Here is a 26,071-nt window from a genome sequence, read left to right on the forward strand (position 1 = left end):
TCCATAACCCCCCAAGCCCATCTTGGTGGGGTTTTTTTACCGCCTGTGCCAGGTTTGAGGCGAGATGAAAGGGCCCCGCCCCACCTGGGGCACACCTGGAGCACAGCTGTCACCTCCCGGCCCTTTATGGCCCTTTGTGGTGCCGCGGGCTGATAAGGGCTCACCTCGCGGGGGGGGCGGGGGGGGGGGGGCGGGGTTGATAAGGACTCACCTGAGGGAAGGAGGGGGTTGGTCCCTTCCCTGTCCCCAGGGCTGGTCCAGGCGCCCCTGGCTCCGCTCTGGCCTCGGGAGCATCAGCCCTGCAGAGCTGCTCCTAAGCAAGGATCCACGTGAGGGTTGAAATTCCCGGAGTTCTGCGCTCCAGGAGGGGGAGTTTCCCTGGCCAAAGGGATTTTTGGGATCCTCTGGGATGATGAAGCCGTGTGTCAGTGTGGGATTTAATCCTCCTTTAGGGCCGGGTGGGAAAGCCGACTTTGGCAAGGCAGCACCAAGCTGTCTGTGGGAAGCTCGGGGGGAAGAAAACTCCCAAATTGTGATTTCTGGATTCCCTTTAATTTCAGGGATTAGGAGCCCAATTCCTGCCTTTCTCCAAGCTGCCACGAGTGGGTTATAAATTCAAATTGCCGCAGAGGGAAGGCTGCTGCCAGAGCTCTGGATGCTGCAGCTGCCCTGGCCTCACCTCCCACAATCCAGGGAATGAACTGCTCCCCTTGGCTCAAGACGGGAGCGTGAACAGGAAAATCCCGAGAAATCCATCCCAGCCAGGCCCTGCTCTGCTCCCTCTGGATGGGCTTGGTGAGAGGAGCCAGAGCTGGCGCTTCTCCCAGGCCAGACCTGGATTTAGGGTGGTGGTTTTGCTTAAAATTGGAGATTTTGGTGTCAGCTCAGTGCTCTGCACTCCCATTTTCCTTTTTTATTTGGCAACTTTGCAGCTCTTCAGTTGATAAAGTCAATTTTGATAACACAGCCCTGAAGTCTGGAATGCCAGGAAGGAGAGGAAAAGGAATAGAATCTGGATTTTCTCTGTGGTCAGGTCTCGGGATTTATTTTCCCTTTATGTAATCCTGGTTTTCGAAGCTGGAGGAGTGATCCAATTACCGCGAGCCGGTGCCATCCTCCAGCGCCTGGGGAATCCTGCAGCTGGTGTGGGGTTAGCCGGGAGATCCCTGATTGGGATTAGCTTCGCTCAGAGCTGCTGCCGCTGAAGTTGGCAGCACAGGAGCTTCCCTTTCCCACAGCACGAGCTCCAGAGTCCTTGGGAAGGACTTCTGGGGATGCAGCAGAGCTGCTGCACGTTTTGGGGTCTGGCAGGGTGGCTGTGACCTCTCCCCCATCCCAAAAAGCTGCTGGTGGAGCTGGGTCAGCACTGAAGGATCCAGCTTTGCTCCAGCCTAATCCTGACCTTTCTCCCCAAATCTTAGGGTGTTCTTTCCAGGTTTTTTTGCAGCAGCCGATCCTGTCTGGGGCTGTTTGAGAGGATTAAACCCCAGCCCGGCTCACCTCTCCTGGCTCATTCCTGGGGGCACAGAGCTCCGGGGCTGCCGTGCCCTGGGCCACGTGAGCTGGCACTGCCAGCTTCCATCAGCTCCCGGGGAACAAATCCCGGATTAGCAGAGCCGCTGGCCGTGCTGGAAGCGCAGCCCTGCTAATTAGGTTTATGTAACCGCGCTCCCTAATCGGGGAGGGCTGCGCTGATTAATTGGGAAGCGCGCCGGGGGCTCTGCTGGCCTCTGGAGCTGCTGGAGGCTGGGCTGCTGCAAATTCCCCCCAAAATTATCAAAAGAAGCCGTGCAAAGCGTTGTTCCGGGCGGGATTGGGAATGCTGCTGGTTGCTGCTTGTGGCTGGGACTGGCGGGGCCAGAGGATCCCAGAATATCCCGGCTTGGAAGGGACTCACGGGGTTTGCCTGAGTCTCGGTGCTCTACAGGACATCCCGAAGGATCCCAGCTTTTCCTGAGCCTTTGGAGCAGAGGTTGAGGCTCCCTGGCCGTGCTGCAGCCTCTGCCCAGCTCCCAGGAATTGGGGTCTGCAGCAGGAGGGATTGGGCTGGTCCAGTGCCCACCCAGTGCCAGAGGGGTTTGTGCCCCCAGGAGCGAGGGCTGGGTTTTCCCAGGGCCCAGATGTGGGCGGATCCCATGGGAATTCTGTTTCCCAGCTCCTGTTGAGCAAACCCCAGGAAAAGTGACCGGAGCAGCCAAAGGCTGAAACATCCCAGGGAAATGCTGGCTAAATCCCCGCAGCAACGGGAGTTTCCTCCCAGCTGGGTCCAGCTGGGAATTCTCCCTCCCCAGCTGCCGTTCCCCCTCTGCCAGCGAGGGAGGTGGCACCAAGGGTCATCCTTGGCACTGTGGTGGCAGGGAAGCTGCCGCCCTGGCATGCGAGGGAGAGGCTGAGCACAGGAGGGATGGAGGAGCTTGGGATCATCCCAATCCCGCCTGGCCTGGGACACGTCCAGGGATGGGGCAGCCCCAGCTGTGCCAGGGCCTCGCCTCCCTCACAGGGAGGGATTTCTGTGCCTCCCCCATGGGAATGCCGATGGCTCATCCTCCCTCTCCAGGGCATTCCCACCCTCGGGGCCAGCCCGCAGCGATCAGGCCAGCCCTCAGGACACGATCCCTGTGGCAGTGACATCCCAGGCGGGGCTGTTCCTGCCGGACAGGCTTTTCCTGCCCGTCGTCCCTGCACATCCCGGCTCTCTGATCCCCCTGGGTCCGGCCCACCACCGATGGTGCTGCCGAGCTTTGATCTGCTCCCGGTGATTAAATTCCTATCATCCGGACTGACAGCTTAATATTCCTTAATATTCCTCATCCAGGCTGTGCTAAATTAGTTGTGTCTGTCTCGCCAGAGCTGCAGAAATCTTTCTGACAGCTCCAGGCACTCGATACTTTTTTCCCCCCTTTTTTCCCCCTTTTTCCCTTTTTCTCAGTGTACAGTAGGAGTTGTCTTTGCTCTGTTCAGGGAATCCTTTCCTGAGTTTCCCACAAGCTGCTGGAGTGCTCTGTGTGCCTGTGGAGTGGGAACAGCTGCCCTGGAGTGTGGGATTGGGATCTGCACGGGACCAGGCTGTGGCTTCCATAAAAACTCGTGTCCTCGTGTATTTGGCATTATTTCCTATCTAAATCTTGGTTTAGGTTTGATTTTTCCTGTTTTGAAACGGAATTCCTTGGGCTTTTGGGATTCCTTGGAGCAGCTGATGCTTTTCACATCTCTGTTTGATCCCCCGTTGGATCTTTAGGGTTCCTGCAGCCATTTTGGGGTGAAACGTGGCACTTTGGGGGATCCTGAGGCAGAGGAGGAGGAGCAGGTTTTGGTGAGGATCTGTTGGCAGCAAATCCATTCCAAATCTTCTCCTTTCCTCTCCCCAGAAGTGGGCAGCACCTCTGGCTGCCTAGGTGCCATCAGGGCGGGCTGATGGATGGGACAAGGGACATCCCCTGGTGCGGGAGGCTCCGGGGCTCTCGGCTCAGGGAGGGGAAGTGAGACGAGATCCACTTGGAGCCAGCCCTGCTCAGCCAGCTCGAGGAAAGTTCCCTCCTTGCCAAGAGCTTAAAGAAGGGAATGAAACCCCAGCAGCAGCACCCTGTGCTAATTGCCACATGGAGAGGCAGGAATCCTAAATCAGAAGTTAATCTCCGGCGAGGATTAGCAGAGCATGCGGCGTCTTGTCAGATGTGGGAGCAGCGGCCGAGGCTGTAATTTTTCCAGACAAGAGGGATGTTCCTGCTGGAGCCCGGCTCCCCACGCGCTGCCCCAGTGACCCACACGCTGCCCCAGTGACCCACTGGAGGCTGGGCTGGGCTGGGTGGCTGCAAATTCCCCCCAAAATTATCAAAAGAAGCCGTGCAAAGCGTTGTTCCGGGCGGGATTGGGAATGCCGCTGGTTGCCGCTCGTGGCTGGGACCGGAGGGGCCAGAGGATCCCAGAATATCCCGGCTTGGAAGGGACTCACGGGGTTTGTCTGAGTCTCGGTGCTCTACAGGACATCCCGAAGGATCCCAGCTTTTCCTGAGCCTTTGGAGCAGAGGCCGAGGCTCCCTGGCCGTGCTGCAGCCTCTGCCCAGCTCCCAGGAATTGGGGCCTGCAGCAGGAGGGGACGCGGTGCCCAGCCGGCCCATCCCAGCACTGACCAGCAGCTTTGTGGGAATCCCTTATTTTGGCAGAGAATTCCTCATCCGGGAGATTGGGCTGCTGCTCTTGGTCCTGGAGTCTCCTTGGAGAAGGAGGTGGCTGCAGCATCCTTGGATCCCCAGGAGGAGCTTCCTGCATCCCCTGGATTTGGGATGTGCTGCTGCTTTTGGCAGCCGAGCTCTGAGGAGCCCAGCTTGGCTTTGGCAGGGCCTGAGCACACGGAGTTAATTAGTGGCTGTTAATTGCGCTGGGAGCTTTGGGAATCGGGCAATGTTTGGTGCCGTGGAATTCCAAGTTGCAGTTTCCAAGTGTGGCAGCTCTGGTGGAACTCCTGCTCCAGCTCTGGAAAAGGGGGATGCCACGGGCTGCCCAGGAAAAAAGCAGCATCTTCGTAGGTTTGGTTCCTTTTCTTTCCTCCCTCCCTGGATTCCTTTGGAGTCTGTCCATTATCTGCTCCATCTTTGCTCCCCCACCGGCAATGGAAAACGCAAACCCCGGGCTTGGCTTTGGGAACAGGGATGCAAATCCTGCATAATGTGGAGATGTTGTGGAGTCGTGCCCAGCGTGGCATCCCAGGAACTCCAACCCTCAGGGCACTGCTGGGAGGCTCCCACAGGGAAAGGATGTTTTCCATCACTTGACACCTCTCCGGTGTTGCTGGGACAGGCAGCGCTTTCCTGTTATCACGGAATTGTGGAATGCTTTGGCTTGGAAAGGACCTTAAATCCCATCCGGTCCATGGATCCATCCCGTGCCATGGACACCTCCCACCATCCCAGGCTGCTCCACGCTCCATCCAGCCTGGCCTTGGGCACTGCCAGGGATCCAGGGGCAGCCACAGCTGCTCTGGGAATTCTATTCCAGCGCCTCCCCACCCTCATAGCCAGGAATTCTTCGCCAGCTTCCCAGCTCTCCCTGCTCTCTGGCAGTGGGAAGCCGTTCCCTGTGTCCTGTCAGCCTTGCTGGCCCTGGGGACAGGGATTGGGGTTGTTCCCTGGGCTCTGGCACAGCCCTGGCTCTCCAGCTGCTCCATGGCTCTGCTTTCCCTGTTTTTTATAAGCTCCCTTCAGGCTCTGGAAGGGGCTCTGAAGTCTCCCTGGAGCTCTCCCATCTCCAGGTGAATTCTCCCAGTCTCCAGAGCTGCTCCATCCCCTTGGAGCATCCTCATGGCCCTGTGACTTAATTAACATTTCTTTATAATTATTTACTGCTCCTTCTGATTGCTCCCTGAGCTGACAAGGCTGGGAGAGGCTGGAATGGCCCAGCTGAGCCCTGGGGACACTGGGAGGACACGGGGAGGACACTGGGGGGACGCTTTTGCTGCTGGTCCTTCCCACCTGAGCCCGACCCGGCTGGGGGGAGTTTCTGTGCCTGCAAGAGGTTAAAACTCTGCCCCTGTGTTTACTTTCTTGGCTGCCTCAGTGCATAAAAAGCTGTCAGCACCTCAGGTGGGGATTTATTTGGGCATTAAAAAGGGCCCGGGGCGGGCGGATGCAGACGCTCGGCAGCTCCCTGGAAAATGTGCCTGTAGCACAACCCCAGCTCTGCACACAGCTCACCCTTTAATAAGTGCATTTAATTAAAGTCATACAGCTTTTTTTTTTTTATTATTATTATTATTAAAAAGGAGGGAAAGGGGGGGGGGAAGGAGTGGGGCCTGCTGAGCTGCAAGTAAAGGTTGGGATACAAAGAGCGGGTTTAGAGCGTGGATTTAATGGAAGAGTCATCAACAACGTGTTGTGTTGCTCCTTATTTCCCAGCCTTGCTTGGGGTTGGGTTGGGGGGAGAATTTGAAGGGGTTTCTGAATTTCCAAGCTGCCTTTCCCCCCTCTCCCCATCCACTTCCCCGCTGTTGAAATTTTGCAGAATTATGAATTTTTCCAAACCAAGTTGCCAAACGCTGTTGCTCTTGGATGGAGCCGCCGTTGCTTTCTCTGCTTGTTTAACCTTTTCCTTCTTTTCCTTGGATCCGGGGGAATCCTGGAGCCCCCAGGTTTGTTGTGAGCACCTCGAGGGCCCTGCCCAGCGGCTCCCTGTGGGGGAGCTTTGGGAAGGGGCTGTGAGGTGGGTGAGGTTCTGAGACTCTTTATCCGTGTGCTGATCCCTGCTGGGCCTGGGGGGAGCAGGGACAGCCCTGTGGGATGGGAGCCATGAGGTTGTGGTGGCCCCAGGTGTGTCCGCCTTGAGGTCCTGCTCATTCCTGGGGCCTGGCCTTGCCCTTGACCAGGAGCTTAAGCCGGGTTTAATCCTCCATGCAGGACAGGTTGTGGCTGCCCCATCCCTGGAAGTGTCCAAGGTCAGGTTGGTCAGAGCTTGGAGCAGCCTGGGATAGTGGAAGGTGTCCCTGCCCATGGCAGGGGGTGGCACTGGATTAATTTTAAGGTCCGTTCCATCCCAAACCGTTCTGTGATTCCATAAAATGCAGTTTTGCAAGATTTTGGTGCTGCTGGTTTATGGTGTGCTGCTCCCTCTGGCTCTCTGAAGGCTGGGATTTTTTCCTGAAGGATAAAATCTGGTGGACTTGAAACCTGAGGAGGGGTTGTAGATACTGATGGATGCTGTCCTTGGCGCTGGAGGAGGAGCAGGAGGTTTGTGAGGTCCCAGTGGCCTCTTCTGAAATACCCTGTCCATGGCAAGGATGGATTTTCCCCCATGGGAATGAACCAGCAGAGATTCGATGGATACAGGAGTCAGGGAGTGCCTCCTGCAGCCCCACGGGCAGGTCTGGGACGGCTCAGGGCTCTCAGCTTTCCCACTGGATAATAAAACCGGCTGGGAGATGCTTTTTGCCTTCCCTTCGCAGTGGGATAAGTTTGGGATCGTTTCCCTTTGCTGCTGGGGCTGGCAGGGAGCGCTGCCCCTCCCAGCCGGGCACTGCCCGAGCTCCTGGCGCAGGCACAGAGGACACGGCCCTCTCCTGGGTGGCCAGGAGGTCCCTGCAGGGTGGCTGCTGCTGCAGGAGCAGGGGGAGCGTGGATGGCGTTCCCTGGGGACCGGGAGGAGCGGGGTGCGTGCTTGGGATTGATGCTTTTGGAGGAGGACACCGAGCGGGGCGGGAGCGTGCGAGCGCTCTGCGCTCCTGGGGCAGTCACCAGATCTCATCCCAAGCCTAAAGCCAGGTCATATGAGTCCTGATTTTCCTTCTCCTGTCCCGCCTGGAGTCTGCTCTATTCGTCTGCGTTTCGAGCGGCTGAATCCGCTGTAAAGGAGCCTCGCATTCCTCTGGATAATCTCGGGCGAGCAGGGCCTGGCTGCAGCCTCTCAATTAAGCCGAGTTTCTCTTCCCTTTCATTCCCTGTCTCCTGGCATCCTAATTGGAAGGGCTGTGGGCAGGACACGGTGCCCTTGGCGTGGCGCTCGGGGCAGCGCTGGTTGCAGCAGCACCGGGGGGGATTTGCCCCTGGAATTCCGAGCGGAGCAGAGCCGCTCCTTTCCCTGCCTGCTCCATTTTGTTTTCCTTCTGGCAGAGGGAACCAATTTCCTTCTGCACGGAGCTGGATTAATTCAGCCTCTCCACAAAGCGTCCCTTTTGTCCCCCTCTCTCAGCTCATTCCCGAGGTGCAGGAACAGGAGTTGCCCCCCTGAGCCACAGAGGTGCCTGGGGGGAGCTGGGAACCGGGATGTGCATCCCATCAGCTCCCCCTTATCTCCCCATTCCCACCGATTTCCCTGCAGCAGCCAAATGAGTTCAGCAGTGAGAGGTCAGGTGCCAAACCTTCCTTTCCCCCTTGGGAGCCAAATCCAGCTCTCCATGCCCAGCCCTGGCACTGCTCCGTGTCCATGGGATGGGGGTGGGGATGGGGATGATGCCTGGGGCAGCCCCGATGCTCCTCAGCGCTGCAGCTCATCCCTGCCAATGGTTGTGGGATCATAGAAATTGTGGCTGTGCTGTCCCTGGAATGTCCCAGGCCAGGCTGGACGGGGCTTGGAGCAGCCTGGGATAGTGGAAGGTATCCCTGCCCATGGCAGGGCTGGAATAGGATGGGCTTGTCCCACTCCTGAGGGAGCTTTTCCTGCCTAGGGATAGCACCAGGATAGGACAGCAGGAACTGCCACTTCCCAGATTTCTCCTGGAATGCCGGCAGGGCTTGCAGGGCCCTCCTGCTGTAGCTGCTGAGCACTCAGGGTGGGATCAGCGGTGTTTTACAGGCTCCCTTTCCTAAATCCCTGCTCTGCTCCGAGCCGTATCCCCTGCACTGCATTCCCAGCCGCATCCTCCCTGCCTGCTCCTTGTCGGGATCACGGTGCTGCTCCTGCTTTTCCTAATTCTCCTCCTGGAGAGGACAGGATTTCCCTCAGGAGCTGGGAATGTGCCACACACACGCATCCACCTGTGCTGCTCCTCTCCCGCCTCTCCAGGTGTTTTATGGAACAGCGCTTTTGACATTCCCAATTTATTTGTTTCCCTGCCGGGACTTGCTGGGGACAGAACATTTCGGCTCCTGCGGGAGTCGGAGCGGTGCTGGGGAGGGATCGCTGCCTTCTCCAGCCGCGCTGGGTGTGGGATATGTGGGATGTGGGATATGTGGGATGTGGGAGGGCTCCGCGGGGCGCTGCAGGTACGGACACGCAGCTGCGGAGAGGGAAGCTGCAGATGTTCCTGGAATTCCCAAGCCGGATACGAACAGGATGCGTCTGTCGGGGGGAGGGCGCTTGCCAAGAGCCTGACATGAGGACGGGATCGTTTTGTGCCCTTCCGATGGCTCTGGGAATCTGGGATCGTTCTGTGCCCTTCCGATGGCTCTGGGAATCTGGGATCGTTTTGTGCCCTTCCGATGGCTCTGGGAATCTGGGATCATTCTGTGCCCTTCCGATGGCTCTGTGAATCTCGGCGTGGCCCGGGGCTGGGAGAGCGCTGCTGGAATGGCTGCGGGATGTGGGATGAGCCCTGGGCAGCAGCCGATCCCAGCTCAGCTCCAGAACGGCTCCCGGGCATCCCCTGCGGCTCATTCCCACCCCCAGCCCCAGCGGGTCTCCAAACCTCCGCTCTCCTATCCCTGCACAGCTTCTCCAGTGGCTTTCAGGCTGTTTTCCCAGGAAAATCAGCGGTGCTCGTGCAAACCGAGTCAGCCTCACCCCAGAACCTTTCTCCTCATTCCCATGGTTCCTGAATCCCTGTGAGCCGGGGCTGCCCTGCAGTGAGGGAATGTTGTGTCCATGCCTGCACCCCTTTCTGAGGGTTTTTTTCTTGGATTATCCACCCTGCCGAGGCATGGGATGGATTTCATCCCTGCCAGGTGATGCTCTGGCTCTGGCTCGGCCCTGCCCGTGTGGGGCCAGGACCAAATTCATTGGAAAGCAAAGTGCAGGAATTGGGAATCCCGTGGATGGGAGGATTTGTTCTGCCTCCCCCCGGGGTGTTGCTCCCGTGCTCGACATTCCTTGCGTGGATCCCTGTGGGCACAGGGAAGTGTCCCTGTGCTCCCGAGGGTTTTCCCGAGTTCCTCAGGGAGCACACAGGAGGTTCCTGCCAGGAATCCAACCTCTGCATGATTCCTTGGCAGGAAGTGTTAAAATCCGTGCGAGGTGAGGAGGGAAGGGGCCTGGATCTGCACATCCAGCCCTGCTCTGTCCCTGGAGCAGGACTGAAGCCCCTCAGCCTGAGGGACAGGGGACAGTGACACCTCCAGGTGATTTCTGCCTTGTGACAGGGAGCTTTCCCTGCATTTCAGTGATGAGGTATTCCAGTGCCTGAGGGTGGCAAATCCTGTTGGAATCAGCAGCTGTGGGCACAGGAGGGGCTCCAGCAGGGATGGTGAGGGGGCTTTGCCTTGATGAGGCCCTCTGGACACAGGGATGGGTGTTCCTGCATGGACTGATCCGTGTTTTCCTGCTGCCAGCCAGCTCCAGAGCCCGGAGCTGGGGAATTCCCAGGCAGGAGTGGGGCTCTCCCTGCTGCTTCCCAGCAAACAGGACTTGGGGCTGTCGCCTGCCACGGCTCTGGCTGTAAACAGGCAGGGAAAGCCACCCGGCCCTCAGGTAACGGCGCTGGGACGGCATCCCGGGCTCCGTGTGCCGATTTCCTGAGATTCCCGGGATGCTGTGGGATGCCAGGAGCTCAGCCAGCCTCCTCCCAGCAGCTGCAGCATCCTTCAGACCCCTCGTGCTCCAGCCCCGAGGCTTTTGGCCAGGAGGGGCTCCTGGGTGTTGCAGAGCAGATGTTCCAACACCGCAGAGTTGTCCCCTCTGTCCTCCCAAACTTCCTGCCCGGATCAGCGGCTCCTGAGACTCCAAATGGAAAAAGCAGCTTGGGGCTGTTGTTATCTTGGAATCCAAAATTTCCTGGCTCCCGGTGCAGTTTGGGAGAGGGGGTGTTGTTCCTTGGCTGCTCCCACGGGGAATCCGGGATAACCATCCCGATCCCGCTCCTGCTCCTGGCCAGGGGTTTGTGTCAGGGGCGATATTCCTGCCTGGAACAAAAATAAAGGGGAGAACTGGCTGGAGAGAAAGGGCTGAGGGAGCAGCAGGAGCAGGGAATCACTGCAACAGCCAATTAATTAATAGGTTAATTATTATTGCTGTCGTGCGGGGGATGAGGTGAAGCTTCAGGAGAGCTCTGCCTGTGGGAATCAGGGAAGAACTGATCCAACATTCCAACAGATCCCTCCCTTGGGATGAGGGTGAGGGGTGAGCGATGGCCTCCGTGGCCTTTCTGGATTTAGGGAAATCCTCTGGATTTGCTCCCTTCTCCGTGCCTCGGTTTCCCCGTTTGTGTGACACGGACAGTGATGCAAAGCAGTGAATGGAGGTGGAGTTTTATCCTTGTGCAGATGAAAACCTGGGAATTCCGTGGTGGTGGTGGAGGAAGGTGCAAAGGACAAAAACGCTGGAGTGAATACTTGGGAATGAAACAAACCCGTGGGTGAGAGGGAAGGGTCTGCTGAGGGCTTTTCCATCCCGGATTAACGGGGACAGTAAAACCCTGAGGGGTTTTTCCATCTCTGGGCAGTTCCCAGGTGCTCTCCCTCCTCCTGCCTGGTGGGACCCCCTGGCTGGGCTGATCCCGGGACATCCCAGCACATCAGTGGCAGTTCCTTGTCACTGCTGTGGCTGCAGGAGACACAATTCCTTCATTTCCCCCAGCCCATCCCATCCCTCCCGGAGCCTGGGGGCAGCTCAATCCCAGAGAGGAGGGGAAAACCCACAGGAGGTGTTTGGTCCATGAGCAGGGGTCCCCCCCAGGGCACACCTGGTGGGGTGACAGAGCGGTTTGGGCTGTCCCCCCTTTCCTGGCGAGGTGGCAGTGAAGGGACAGTGTCCCCTTTGTCCCTCTCCTGGCCTGGAGCGGGAATGTGCGCAGGGAATGGCCCCATCCAGGAAAAACCCTCTTCCCTTGGCCGGAGCGCAGGGAGCACGCTGACCTCGTGCCTGGGAGGCCGCACAGGACCTGCGGCTTTCCCTCCTTCCCCCCTCTGCCGCCTGCCCAGCCCCTGCCTGGCCGGGGTTTTGGGCACACTGAGCTCACTTTGAGCAGTGTCCCCTGGGTGGGGTGGCCTGGAGGGGTTCGGTGGCCGGAGGGGCCGCAGGGAACTGGAGCCTCCCTGTTCCCGGGCTCCTTTGAAGGGTTTGTGGCTGCCCACGAGGACCTGGCCGCGGTCGAGCTGAGATCCTCTGGCTGCTCATTTTGGGACCACCAGCGAGCTCAGGGACAGGGCTGTGGCCACCTTTAGATATCAAAAGATATCTCAAAGGCAAATATTGAGAAATATCTGGGTGGAGGGAGCCGGGCTGGGATTTTGGAGTGCTGGGAGCCAGTGGCTGCAGCTGGGGAGAAGTGCTGGATGTATTCCTGTGGGTGGCACATGAAAGATGGGGCCAGGTGATTAATTTGGGGGTCTGGGGGACCACCAAAGCTCTGTGGGGTGTTTGGACAGAGCAGCTCAGATTCATCCTCCTCCTCTTCCCTTCATCCTTAAATCCCACCCTGCAGAGCGCAGGGAAAAAATAGCTCCACTTCAAAAGCCCCGTTTGGTGGTGCCTGCAGCTCTATTTATACTTTTATTGCTCCCCCGGGTTTTAGGGAAGAGGCTTTTTCATGGAAACATCGGTGTGGGGTGGCCAATGCAGCCACCATCCTCAGAGAGCGATTTTAGAGCTGGGGAGCGGGCAGATCCCAGGTGATCCCAGATCCAGCTGATCCGAGCTCCATTCGGAGCTAATTCAGCTCTCAGCTTGCTTGGGAGAGTTCTTCTCTCCTGGAAATCCCACAACATCCCAGGAAAATGCATCTCTCAGGGTGAAACAAGTTCAATGTCCAGACTGGACCCAATTCCCACCCACCAGGGTCCTTCTGCAGGTTTTAAGGATGGAAGGTGGATTTTGGAGTTGCCCACAGCTCCAGGGCTGAGCCCAGCTCCTGCTGGCTGCCTCTGCTCTCCCATTCCCCGTGGAGAATGAACCCAATCTCCCAACTTCCCACCGAAATGTGGAGGTGTTTCATGGGAGCCTCCAAATGGCCTGGAGACCTTTTCCTTCCTCTTCCCAACGGGAGCATCCAGGTGTTCCCGGATCTCTCTGGAATGCTGGGCTCTGACCTGATGTGAGAGTTAAACCTTTGTCCCGACAATGACCTTGAAGGATGCACAGACCCTTGGCTTGTGTCAGGTGTCCTCCAGCAGCTCCCAAACCTCTTCCTCCAGAGTTTTCCTGAGATCTCAGGAGGAAAGGCCATAAAATGGTGACTTTTGGGGACAAACCGCCTGGTTCTTCACTGGATCAGCACCTTGAGCCACGCTCAGGGTCACATTTGGTGTTTCAATATTCATCTTCCACCCTTTCCCGCATCCATCAGCCCCCGTGGAAGCTCCAGCTGCTCCCATTCCATAAAAACCCACCTAGAGGCTCTCAGGGTGGGAATTTCTTCCCTCCCAGCTCCAAGCCAGCCCTGCTGCAAAGCTGGGGCACCTCCCTGGCACGGAGGCGAGGAGGGACCCCAGGAGGGGCGGGCAGAGCCCTGAGCCTGGCCCTGCTCCTCGGTGCCCGTGGGCTGAGCGTGCTCGGAGCCGGCTCCGGCTCCAGGGTGTTTGTCTTGGAGATTAAATCTGGAGAGTCTCCGGTCTCCAAGTCCATGCCGGGAATGGAGGGGCAGGAGGGAGGGAACGGAGCCCAGCCCTGCGGGAGAACACACCTGTTAACCCTCTGGAAGCTGGGACACCGAGGGCTGGAGGGCAAGGGCAGGGAGAGGGAGAAAGGAGGGGGAAAACGGGGCTGGGAAATCCCTTGGAAAAGGTTGGCACAGCCTGGATTGCGGCACCTGCTCGGGAAGTTTGGGCAGGAATCCTTTCTGTGCTCCTTCTGCACCGTGGAGTGTTCCCGTGGGCAGCAGGGATGCTCCAGCCAGGATAGTTCATCCTGGCAGTGCTGATCGTGGAGTCGTGGAATGGTTTGGGTTGGGAGGGACCTTAAAGCCCATCCAGTGCCACCATGGGCAGGGATGCCTCCCCCTGTCCCAGGCTGCTCCAAGCCCCAATGTCCAGCCTGGCCTGGGACATTTCCAGGGATCCAGGGGCAGCCACAGGTGCTCTGGGAATTCTGTTCCACCTTCCCAGGGAAGTTTTTCCTAATATCCCACCTAGCCCTGCTCTGTCAGTTTGAATCCATTCCCAGCCCCTGGTGCAGGGTCAGTGTGTGAGACCCCAATCCTGAACTTCCCCCGCCTCGAGGCTTTTCCTGCAGCTCTTTTTGTGCCCATTCCAAGGGCTGGATCCCCCCCTGCATCCCAGCCTTCGTTTGTGCCTCCCCCAGAGGTCTGAGGGACATGGGGACGTCTCCACCTGCCTGTCCTGGACCCCCAGGAGGCTCAGACCATCCTCCTTCTCCTCCTTCCGAGCCTTGTGCTGAGCTTGGCCCTCAAATCCCCTTTAAATCCCGAGCCCGGGGCAGGCAGGAGGGAGGGAGAGCATCCCCCGGTGCTCCAGTGTTCCCAAACACTTCACCCCACGCATGGAGCGTTCTCCGAGTGTTCCCGCGGCGCTCAGGGCTGCCTTTGCAGCGATGTTTATCCAAAGGGATTGTGCCTCCGAGCCTCTGGCACGTCCCAGGCCAGGTAGGCCGTGTTTATCCAGGGGCTGGGAGCTGGGGCTCAGCCAGGGCCGAGGTTCCTCCGCGATAGAAAGGATTTCAAAACCCCTGACTGTGAGAGGCCAAACCCATGGCAAATGCGGCTCCCGGTGGTTTCAGCCAGGCTGAACTGGTGGAACTGGGCCAGGGGGAGCTGGGAGAGCCCCCCCTCCTCTGCCAGGGCAGGTTTGACATCCCCACCTTCAGCGGGATGGTTTCACTGGAATGCTTTGGGCTGGAATGGCTGGAGCTGGCACATGGCCCATTTTCCCCTTATTTCTGCTGCTTTTAACCTGCAGTGGGGTCGGGATTTCTCTCCCAGATGATCCCAGTTTGGGATTGGGGACAGCCTGGAGGAGCCCACAAAGCTGGGAAACCACAGGGGCTGTTCCCCACACGGCTCCTTCCCTCAGCATCCCCGTGCTGGGGATGCACTGGATCAGCTGGGCTGCACATGGATCTCCACCCTGTGTTTTCACCCATCCTCTCTGTCCATATCCAGAGGTCTCCAGCTCCTCTGAGCACCTCCTGGATGTGGAGCCAGCCTCTCCTCCAGCTCCCGAGTCCAACTGGGGAGGGAAAACCCAGCGGGCTCCGGGCTCGGTGCTGCACTGCCGCAGCCTGGGCTGGGCAGAGCCTCTCGTTTAACCCCAGAGGAATAATTTAATTAAAGGAGATGCAGATCTCATCCGCTGGGAGTTCTCCCTGCAGGCTCTGGGCCTGGATCCTGCCCAAGGCACCGGAGGGAGCTGGGAGAGGAGGAGGAGCTGGGAGGGAGGAAGGCTGGGCACTGCTGGGCTCCAGCGCTGGCCGGGTCTCCCGCTCACCTGCCCTAAGGAAGGAGCTGTTCAGCCCTCGGGATTCCCCTCCCAAATCCCAAATCCCACTTCCCACTGAAGTTTTATGGTTTCAGTCAGAAAACAGCACAGCCAGGAGGAAGGAGGGAGCAGGGAAGTGGGTGTAGCTTGGAAAAATCAGCTTTTGTGCCCACACTCCTTTTGTTATCCCGTGAAAATACCTCCCTTGGAATCTTGCTTTGCTGTAGACTGGCTTTGGTTGTGGGAATGCTGGGAACTGGGAGCAGAGAGCTGGGAGGTGTTGGGAAGGGGGAGAAGCAGGGATGGGGATGGAGGGATGGACGGTGCACCCAACCTTCCTTCTCCTCAAATCCAAGGGAAGCTGTTGGGAATGAAGTCTCTGGACATGGCAGGACCCCTCAAACCCCACAGGAAACCCCCAGGCTCCGGCAGGGAGAGCCCATTAAAAGGGAATGGGCCAATCAATAAATCAAGGCAGCTGAAAAATTAAACCTGGGGCTTGGGAGAGGTGTTTTGCCTCTTTCCAGGTTTTCTTTTTTCTCCCCTCAATTAAAGCAAACAAAACTCCCAGCGCAGGCGGGTGCTGAGCTCCGGATGCCGGGGAAATGAGCTCCGTAAATTACAGCTGGAATATGTGGAAGTGTTGAAAAGGGATCAGCTGTTCCCCAGCCCGGCAGGGGAGAGCGCTGGGAGCGCCCAGTTCTTCAGGAAGGTGGGATTTTCTCCCAAAATCCATCTCCGGGTGGATCTGACATGGATGTCAATGAGGAGAAGCAGCTGCTTGTGAAGGTTGTGCCGAAGGGATTGGGATTTATCCCAAAGATCTGCAGTTTGCTGTCGGGTTTGGGTCACACTGGCTGCATCCCTGTCCTGAGCAAACCTCTTTGGCCCTGGGGCGTTTGGGGGCTCTTTAACGGGACCTGAAACTCGCTGGAATTTTGGGATCAAACCTCGGGATGCTGCTGAAGGGGTGGGAACACTGCCCTGCTTGGGGACAGGGCTTTGTGGTGGCCTCAGCAGTTTTGGGTTCATGGTTGGACTGGAGGAACTCCGAGGTCTTTTCCAACCGGAATCATTCCGGGATTGTGTGGGGAAATCGGGACTGTGTGGGGAAATCGGGATTGTGTGGGGAAATCGGGATTGTGTGGGGGAATCGGGACTATGTGGGGAAATCGGGACTGTGTGGGGAAATCGGGATTGTGTGGGGAAATTGGGATTGTGTGGGGAAATCGGGATTGTGTGGGGAAATCGGGACTGTGTGGGGAAATCGCTGCCTTTCGGTTTTCCCCTCCTTGCTGTGCCCCAGGGCACGTCGGAAACGCCGGGATGGGTGGGAGTGATCCCAGGATGACGGGAGCCAGGATGATGGGAGCAGGCGTTAACGGCTCTGCACAGCCTGTGCCTTAAACTGAAGCGCGGAATCCCTGGAATAACCGGGAAATCCTTGGAAATGCCACAAGGCCAGTGTGTCCCGTGGCTGAGCGTGCCCTCCGGCCGCGGCACTGCAGGAATGGCTGCTCTGGCCCGTAAAAGCCCCGAGGTCTGAGCCCTTTTCCAGGTGCTCATCCCTGTGAGCCCTTCCCAAGCTTTTCCCCCCGGGACGGCAGCGCCCGGGAGGCGGCGCAGGGAGGAACAAGGAGCTTTTCACTCGGGGGCTTTTTTTCCTGACCTACATTTTTATATTCCTGCGTCCAGTTTAGGTTTCAACCCGTTGGCGTTTCTCAGCCAGCAACAGCTCCAAAAAATTCCCGATAAATTCTAGGAAACGCTGGGCTGGGACATTTCCAGGGATCCAGGGGCAGCCACAGCTGCTCTGGGAATTCTGTTCCACCTTCCCAGGGAAGTTTTTCCTAGTATCCCACCTAAGCCCCGTGGGGTCACTGCATGGCTTCCCCTCCCGCTGGGAACGGCCCTGTGGGACTTTTGGGGGTCACCAAACCCACCCTGTGACCCTTCCCCATCCCAGGGATGAATTCTGATCCCGGGAATCCCACGCTGTCTGATCCCAATGGATGTTGGGATGAGCCGTGGGGGATCGCACGCGGTGTCCCCACGCCCTGCCAGCCCAAACACGGCCACGCACGGATGAATTTCACTTCCAGAGGGATCAGTGCGAGTGGGTGTGGAACAAAACCTCCTTTTTTCCCTGCAATCCATGAAAATTATTTTTGGAGAACTTGCTGTAACCCACTTCGGACAAATGTGAACGGAAACAAAGCCCTTTTTCTTGCGCTTTTCCCTCGGCTCCCTGCAGGGTGAGAGGTGGGGAATCCACGCCCGTGGTCACTGGGGGCTTTAGGCTGAGCTCAGGAGGGAGTGAGGAGAGCTTGGAATGGGGATCCAGGTGGGATGAAGGCTTTTCCCCAATTCCTTTCCGATGAGGGTGGGTTTGGGTTGTGTGTTTGAGGGGTGTTTAATTCCTTCGGCCGCGTGTCCTTGGCTTGGACGCTGCAAGACTGGATTGTTTTATCCATGTTTTATCCATGTTTTATCCGTGTTTTATCCATGTTTTATCCATGTTTTATCGGTGTTTTATCCATGTTTTATCCGTGTTTTATCCATGTTTTATGTGTTTTACCTGGGTTTTATCCATATTTTACCCGGGTTTTAGCCATGTTTTATTCATTTTTTACCCGTGCTTTGTCTGTGTTTTATCTGTGTTTTATCCATGTTTTATGTGTTTTATCCGTGTTTTATCCATATTTTATCCGTGTTTTATCTGGGTTTTATCCATGTTTTATCCATATTTTACCTGGGTTTTATCCATGTTTTATTCATTTTTTACCCATGCTTTATCTGTGTTTTATCCATATTTTATCTGTGTTTTATCCGTGTTTTATCCATATTTTACCTGTGTTTTATCCATGTTTTATGTGTTTTATCTGGTTTTATCCATGTTTTATCCATATTTTATCCGTGTTTTATCCATATTTTATCTGTTTTATCCGTGTTTTATCCATATTTTACATGTGTTTTATCCATGTTTTATCCATTTTTTACCCATGCTTTATCTGTGTTTTATCCATATTTTATCTGTGTTTTATCCATATTTTATCCGTGTTTTATCCATGTTTTATCTGTGTTTTATCTGTTTCATGCATGTTTTATCCATATTTTATCTGTTTTATCCGTTTTATCCGTGTTTATCCATTTTATCTGTTTTATCCATGTTTTATCTGTGTTTTATCCATGTTTTATCCATATTTTATCTGTGTTTTATCCCTGTTTTATCTGTGTTTTATCCATAATTTATCCATGTTTTATCCATGTTTTACCCATGTTTTATCCATGTTTTACCCATGTTTTATCCATGTTTTATCCATGTTTTACCCATGTTTTATCTGTGTTTTATCTGTGTTTCATGCATGTTTTATCCATATTTTATCTTTGTTTTAGCCATATTTTATCCGTGTTTTCTCCATGTTTTATCTGTGTTTTATCCTTGTTTTTTGCATATTTTATCCGTGTTTTATCCCGGTTTGCTGCTCCACTCAAAGGGGAGTTATTCAAAAGGAATCATTTTAACTCCCCCACATTTCGGCCTCACAGCGAGGCTGGGCCCCAAACCCTGCCCTGCTCGATGCCCCTGAAGGGTTTTTGGTGTCACTCTCCAGCTTCAGGCACCCAAAAGGGACAAAGAGCCCCAAACCCACTCCCCTCCAAACACCAAATTCCGGGTGAGTCACTGAATTCTCCCACCCTTCCCCATCCCCCAATCCTGACCCCAGCTGAGAGGGAATTTTGCCTCTGGATCAGGCTGAGGTCCGTGGGGGCATTCAGCAGGGTTTTGCTGGGCTGATTTCCCGCTGTATCATTCTCTTTTTATAGAGAAGGGTGTGTTCCCGGCTTTCCTGCCGTGTCGGGGTGGGAGAGGTGCTCTGGCACACCTGGCTTGGCTCTGTGTTTTGGGAATTCTCTGGGGATTGGGATGGAGGTGCCCCGGAGGCTCCCCAAGGGTTGCGGTTCTTGCATCCCCCAATCCTGAGTCTCCGCAATTCCTCCCTTCAGGAGCAAACCCCGGAGCGTCCCGGGCCTCACGGGGAGCGATGGCTCTTGGAAAAGGAGATTCCAGCCCTCGGGAAGCACGGCTGGATCGTGCCAGGGCAGGTTTGGCTGCTCTTGGATGAGTCCCACCAGCGTCTCCGGGACCAACAGTTTCCATTTCTCTGGGAGAGCGATGCTGGTGCTGCTGGGCCTCACCATGACCCGCTGGGATCGGGGACAGGGAATTTCTCCCTTCCCTCAGGGATATCAGATCCTTTGGGATAAGGAGATAAGGATCGTGGTGATTTGAAGCTCCATAGGGTGGCAGGATCCCGTCAGGCTGGGGGAGCATCTCCCTCTGCTCCGCTCGCGCTGCATCCAGCTCTGCCTTGGCACGTTCCACCGGGTTTCATCCCCTCCTTTTCCATGGAAAGAAGGAAGGGAGAGAGCGGAGAAGGGGAGGGCACGGAGAATTAATCAGCTTAGGGTCAGCACAGGAAGAAACACCGCTGAAATTGGTAATCCCTGGGCTGGAAATCTGCTCAGGAGTAAAAGTGCAGCCGGACGGGTTTTCCTGCTTCCCTCCCTCCCATCTCTGAGGGCAGCGGGTGGGGACAGGGCAGGACTCCAGGGTGGCTTTTGCACCCTTGTGTGGTGTCACCCCCTGAGCCAAAGCTTTCCGGAGAACACCTTTTTGACCCAGATGTGAGGATTTGGGACATCCCCAGGCCGTGGGGAGCGGAGCCGATCCCTGGGATGGGATCCTGTGGGATGCACGGCCAAACCCATCCTCTCTTTGGGACAACCATGGAGGCTGTGCAGCACTTTTCCCGTCCTGTGAGCAGTTTATTCTGCACTGGGATGGGAGAGAGTGTGGGAATGAGGAGGGTGCCCCCTGTAATCCCTTTTATCCCGGGGATCCAGTCCCTGCTCACCTCTGTGGATGCAGGAGGCGCCTCAGAGCACCCCTGCTCTGCCTCCAGGCAGCAGATGGAGATCTCCCTGTTGGTGAGGAGGGGGAAGAGCCCTCCAGCTCCTTTGGAAGATCCAGGGATCACACGGATCACATGGATCACCAGGAGCTCCTGCTGCTGGCAGAACCCGAGGGGAGCTGCTCAGCTCCTGCCTGCCCACAGCGAGGGGCTCCGGACTTCCAGCAGGAAAAGCAGAAATGCTGGGAAGCAAGCAGAGCTCCTGCTCAGGGACTGTCTCTGCACGGCTCAGGCCCATCCCTCAGCCTGGCAGGGCTTTGTCACCGTGGGGACACTTCTGATAAATGACCCAGAACTGTCAGCGGGTGCCAGAGGCTTCCCAAAACCTGGGGCATTGTGGGCTGGCCCAGCCTGGTGTCACCCCGTGCTGATCACCCTGCTGCAAAAATGAAGGAGAATGGGACTTTCCTCATTCCTCGCCCAGCCCCAGGTGACACACGGCGTTCAAGAACCAGGGTGGCCTTTTCCTGCGGGGAGGGAGGGGGAAAATTGCTCGAAAGAGTGGGAGGCAGAACAGGTTGGAGTGTGTGAACGAGAAAGTCCTCAGGGTGCGGCTGGGGGGGGTGAGAAGTTCTATTTTTAGGCTTCCACCTGTGCTTGGGTTTGGGGGGTTGGTCAGAGCTGGAATTTGAGGAGGAAGCTGCAGACGGAGGTGGGAGTGATGCTTTGGGAGCAGCGGATGCCGCGCTAGGAGTGCGTCCTTCTGGGAATGAGCCACTGCCAGGACCCACCTGTGGCCCCTGCATCCCTGGATCACCCCTGGACCATCCCTTGGGATGCAGCCAGGGCGTGTTTGCCCTCACAGCCACCCCCTTCCAGATCTCTGGGTGCTGCTGTGGTGTCCGGGGGCCCTTCCTGCAGGTCCTGCTGCACCTCAACCCTCTGAGGTTTTCCTGGTGTCAATCTCAGGGCGAGCTCTCCACCACTGCGGGCTGTGCTGGGGTTACAGAGCCAGGGTTTGGGGGAGTCTCATCCCGTCTGACCCCCAGAGCCCAGCACTGCCATCCCCAGTGCCCCGGGGGGCTCGGGCCGGGTGTTTGGTGGCAGGGCCGGGGTGTCGGGGTGTCGGTGAGTCAGAGCCGGCTGTGCCGGGCCGCTCGGTGACTCACGGAGCTGCCAGCGCCTGTCTGGGCCACGGTTATTCATTAACACCTTCCCAGGAAGGGCGGCCTGGGAACAAACCACTCCTCTGGCCCGGGAGCTGCGGTGACACCCCGCCGAGGCTGGCTGGGGTTTTGGCAGGCTTTGGGATAATCGCTCGGGACTGGGGCTCTGGGAGCTCGGCTGAGCTGGGGCTGAAGGAGAAGGCTCAGGGCAGCTGTGGCTGTGGCAGGGGCTGCCCCGAGCCAGGGTGATCCTTCCTGGCCAGTTTAGATCCTCCTGGAGCGAGGCAGCTGCTCCAAGCCCGGCACAGCACTGAGGTCTCGCAGGAACCCCCGGCCCTGCCCAGAGAAGCTGTGGCTGCCCCATCCCTGGAAGTGTCCAAGGCCAGGGCACGAGGTGCTGCGGCAGCTGTGCTGGGACCGGTTCCTGCATCGGGCTGTGGCTCTCGGGCTGCATTTTTGAAAATCCAGCCCTTTGGATGGGAAGAATTCCGACAGTAAAAGCGGAATTGGGGCATGCCTGAGCAGGGCCAGGGGTCTGAGGGAGGGACACCCGGGAGAGGGAGCAGCAGGGAGGTGGAAGCTGCCAGAATCCCGTCCCTGCCCCTTGGATCCTTTCCTGTTTGGCTTTGCTGCCCACACAGTTCGTGCTCTCACTGTCTGTGGATGCTCCCACCCTCCGCAGCCAGAATTCCCGTTTTATTCCTGTGCTTTGCTCTGCTGCTGGAGAACGCGGGTTTAGGGAGGGCAGGAGGCAGATCCCCACCTCAAAATGTGCAGGTCATCCTCGTTCCTGCTGCAGGCTCAGCTCCTCCTCCTCTGTTGGCTCGGGATGGATCCTCTCCTCTTCCCGGGATGCTGCTGAGCCCTTGTTCCATCCCTGCTCTCCCGGGATGTTGTGGGGGCTCGTGGAGAGGACGAAAACACCGGGGCTGCTATCCAGCAGACGCTGGTGGCTCGCAGTGTGTGGCCCGGCTGTGCTGCTCCGGGCTGGAGTGGGCCGGGGCACAGGGAAGCAGATGATCCCTCATGGGGAGTGTGGGAGGCAACGGGAAAAAAATCAACTGCACCTGAAATCTGGCTGGCTGTGAGGGTTCAGCGCTGGGGGGCTGCAGTGGGGGGGGGGGGGGGGGAGGAGTGGGGTTTTTTAGGATTTTTTGGGGGCTGGGTGGTGTCCGTGGGGATGTCTCTGGGAGAAAGCAAGGGGCTCTGTCCTGCGGGTTAAACTGGGGCACCCCCACGGCACCGAACGGGATTCACCCATTCAGGACGTGCTGCTGGCCCCAGCACGGGCAGGGGACATCCCGCAGCAGTCCCCGGGGCTGCACGCATCGCTCCTGCCCCCGGTGCCTCCATCCCCGCGGAGCTCCGGCCTCATCCCGCGCTGCCCAAAGGCTCCTCGGGGCTGGGGGCAGCAGGAAGCGCCTTTGATCCGCGGGTGTCACCCCGCGTTCAAACCCGCGCCGCGGCACTGCCCGGCCCGAGATAACAGATAGCAGATAGCAGATAACAGATCAGAGCCTGCGCCCGGGGCCGCGCTATCGCCCGCGCGCGCCTCTGATCGCTCCCGGCCGCGGCGCCTTCAAACGCGGCGCGGAGCGGACCCGCCCTGAGCAAACCGGGGCTGGCTGCACCCGGCGCTCCCGCGCAGGGCTGGGGACGCTCGCAGCTTCACCCCGAGCGTTTTGGGGGACCTTCGTGGCCCCCTGAGGGGATGTGAACTGCCAGCGGTGGGGTTGGACCCCCGGGATGTTCTCATCTGGGTGCCTCTGGGATGTCACCACCATCCCTGCCTGTCCCGGATCCCGCTGTGCGCAGGTCCCCAGAGCCTGGGAATTTGGGGTCGGTGCCCTGCAAACCCCAGTGACGCTCATGAGGTGCCTCTGGACCTTCTTAGGGGGCGCTGGGTGCTTCTGGAGTGTCACCACCAATGTTTGAGCTCCCTGCCTGTACCGGATCCCGCTGTGCAGTGATGCCCGGAACCTGGGAATTTGGGATTAGAGCCTTGCAAACCCCAGTGATGCTTGTGAGGTGCTTCTGGACTGCCACCACCGATGTTTGAGCTCCTGCTCATCCCAGATCCTTCTGTGCCGTGGTCCCCAGAGCCTGGGAATTTGGGGTCGGTGTCCTGCAGAGCTCTGTGATGCCCGAGAGGCAGGGGATGCTGCTGCACCCCAGCTGCAAATCCTCTGCCTGCAGCGAGTGCAGCGTCTCCCAGCGTGCAGAGCGCTGTCCCTGCCTCTTGTGAAAGTGTTAAAAAATGAAACCCTTTAAGAGCTTCCAGATGTTCCGCTCGTGTCCTGGTGTTACCCAGCCCCATCCTCCAGAGCTGAAGGGGATCCTCAGCAGTGGGGTGAACTCTGGTGCCAAAGGGGCTTTCAGGGGAGCCCTCGGGGCTGCTGCTCCCTCTCCTCTTTCCCACATCACTCTAAACATTGGGTTTGGTGCCGAGGAAGAATCACTCACCCTCTGCTCCACCCCAGCCCGGCCCTTCCATTCACGCCGTGTTTTTTCTTCGCAGGGTCCGTGCTGAAGGCTCGGGGTGAGGGACAGAGGGGACAGCCAGGACACCCAGGAGCAGCTCCCGAGGACGGACACTGCAGCTGGACACACGGACAGCGGGGACCAGCAGCTCGGCCTGGGCAGCGATGGAACATCAGGGCTGTGAGAGGCTCTCCCCTCAGCGCCCACCACCAAAACCAGCTCCGTGCCCGCTCCTCCGGGACACTGCCGGGGCTCCACAGCCCCCTCCCAGGGGATTCCTCCAGGAGCTGAGCTCCTCCCGCGTGGAACTGGAAGGACTTAATGAGCTGCTCTCAGCTGGGCTTTGGGAATTATCCTTTTGGATCCTGGCGATGGATGGATGCTGAGGAGCTCTTGGCTCAAACAGGAGCTCAGTGCTTTTCTCCGGGAAGGACCAAGCGCTTGTCCCGTTTCCAGTGGATTTTTTTTGGTCTTTTTTTTTACGCCTCCTCTCTTTTTTTGCTGCTTTTGGGGGTTTGGGTGTTTCCTGAGGACGCTGGAGCTGCGGTGGATCCCGTGGTGGGAGCTGGAGCCTTTGGAAGAGCAGGAGCTGAGCTGGTGATGCTGGGGTTTCAAACTGTCTGCCAGCTGTGCTGGGAGGGTCCTTTTGCCACACCTGGAACATCCCACATGGATCCCAGCCCAGGTGGGACTGGGAAGCAGGAGCAGGAATGGGGGGAAGCCAGACCCCAGCGAGGGGAATGTCACAACGGGGGGAGCGTCACCCTCAGAGACAATTAAATTGCATTTAATAAACCCCACTGGCTCCGTGAGTGCTGGATGTTGTTTTCCCTTTGCCTTGGCTCAGCCACACTTCCAGGGGATTTTGGGGATGTCTTGGATTGTCCAGGAAACCTTGAGGAACTTCTGTCCTAACAAAGCCGGCCCAGGAGTTTATCACCTTTATTTTGCAGGAATGTTCCCCCCTGTCCTTTCCCCTTTCCAGCCTTTAACCACCACTGCCATTCCTGCCATCCCTCCCGCTCCAAAAGCTGCTGAGATGCAAATTATTCCCCCTTAAATCCCGTTGTTAATTGTCCCTGGACTCTGTTCCCTCCTCCCCTGTGAGCACCGCGAGGTGCTGTGTGGAAATAGAACATAAAAGGGATATTTATATTGTGGAAATATCCTTCTGGGATCATTATTTTTTTAAGATTTAGAACATTATTTAACCAAAAAAAGGTGTCCTGACACATAAAAAGCACAGCGGCCTCATGAGCGTGGATTCAGTGGAATTATTTGGGAGCAGCCAGGGTGACAGGAAGTTTCTCCCAGAATCATTGAGGTTGGAAAAGATCTCCAAGACTGAGTCCAAGCTGGGATTGATCCCCGCCTTGTCCATTAGAACAGAGCACCGAGCCCCTGCTCCCATTCCCTGCCCGGGAGCTGCAGGGTCAATCCTGGAATCCTGCGTGGATCCATTGATTGGCACCGGGGCTGCTTTCAGCTGCAGGCCCCGCTCCAGGGACAGACCCAGGGATCGACTGGGGGGTGCCAGTGCTCGGATATGGCATTTCTGGGGTTCCTAAGGGATATTTCCCTCAAAGGCCGCTTGCCTTTGGCGTCCCCGTGCTCCGAGCAAACACGGCCGGGGAAGGGTGGGACTGGGCCTGTATTTACCTGGTGAGCAGCAGGAAAAGCAGCCTGTCCTTCCTCCCGGGAAACACGGGCTGGGAGCACGGAGAAATCCGGGGGATTTATGAGTTTGCTTTCCCAAATGCAAACACTATTAACCCTCGCTGCTCAGGCCCGGTGCTGCCTGTGGCCCTTTGTGTGCCTCAGGCTGCTCCGTGCTCGGCCAGGGCTGCTCCGGGAGTTTCTGCGGAACCACTTCTGTGTCCCTTTTGCTCTGGATTGATCCCACCCGGGGCTGAGCAGGCGGATCTGCTGCGCTCCAGCATCTCCCAGCTCCCCTCCGGCGTGTCCTGATCCTCCCGGTGCCCTCGGGACAGTTCCCGGCTGCTGTTTGGGTTTGTGGGGCCAGCCCGGAGCAGCTGAGAGCTCCTGGGGCTCGTTTGCTCAGTGAAGGGTGACACAGGATCCTGCTGGAGAGAATCCTGGAATGGTTGGGTTGGAAGGGACCTTAAATCCCATCCAGTTCCACAGGGACACCTTCCACTATCCCAGGTTATTCCAGCCTGGCTTAGGCACTGCCAGGGATCCCTGTGCCAGGGCCTGCCCCCCCTCACAGGGAGGAATTCCTTCCCAATATCCCATCTAAATCTTCCCTCCTTCACCCTAAAGCCGCTTCCCAGTAATTCCCTGTGGGGCAATCCCTGAGCCAGCTCCTGGGAATGCCATCCATGGCCACCCCAGGCATGGCTGGAAGTGCAGGAGCTGTTGGGAGCAGGGCTGTGAGGGATGGCCTGGAGGAGCCACGGTTACTTTTCCTGGGATTGTTGGTGTGAGGATCCCGTTCCGTAGGAGGCTCAGCGGGCAGAGGGCCCTTCCTTGCTTGGGG

The 26,071-nt window shown here is 57.5% G+C and overlaps 1 long non-coding RNA gene across 1 annotated transcript in view; it reads left to right on the forward strand.

Moving 5' to 3' along the window:
- The window catches only part of LOC116453423, a 45,534-nt gene extending 21,151 nt beyond the window's left edge, over positions 1-24,383 (forward strand). The window contains exon 4 of the long non-coding RNA XR_004243801.1: positions 23,609-24,383. This is a non-coding gene — a long non-coding RNA (uncharacterized LOC116453423). The remainder of the gene's footprint in view (positions 1-23,608) is intronic.
- Positions 24,384-26,071: the final 1,688 nt, after the last annotated feature.

Source organism: Corvus moneduloides, chromosome 19, assembly GCF_009650955.1.
Source record: "Corvus moneduloides isolate bCorMon1 chromosome 19, bCorMon1.pri, whole genome shotgun sequence".
Classification (NCBI taxonomy): Eukaryota; Metazoa; Chordata; class Aves; order Passeriformes; family Corvidae; genus Corvus; species Corvus moneduloides.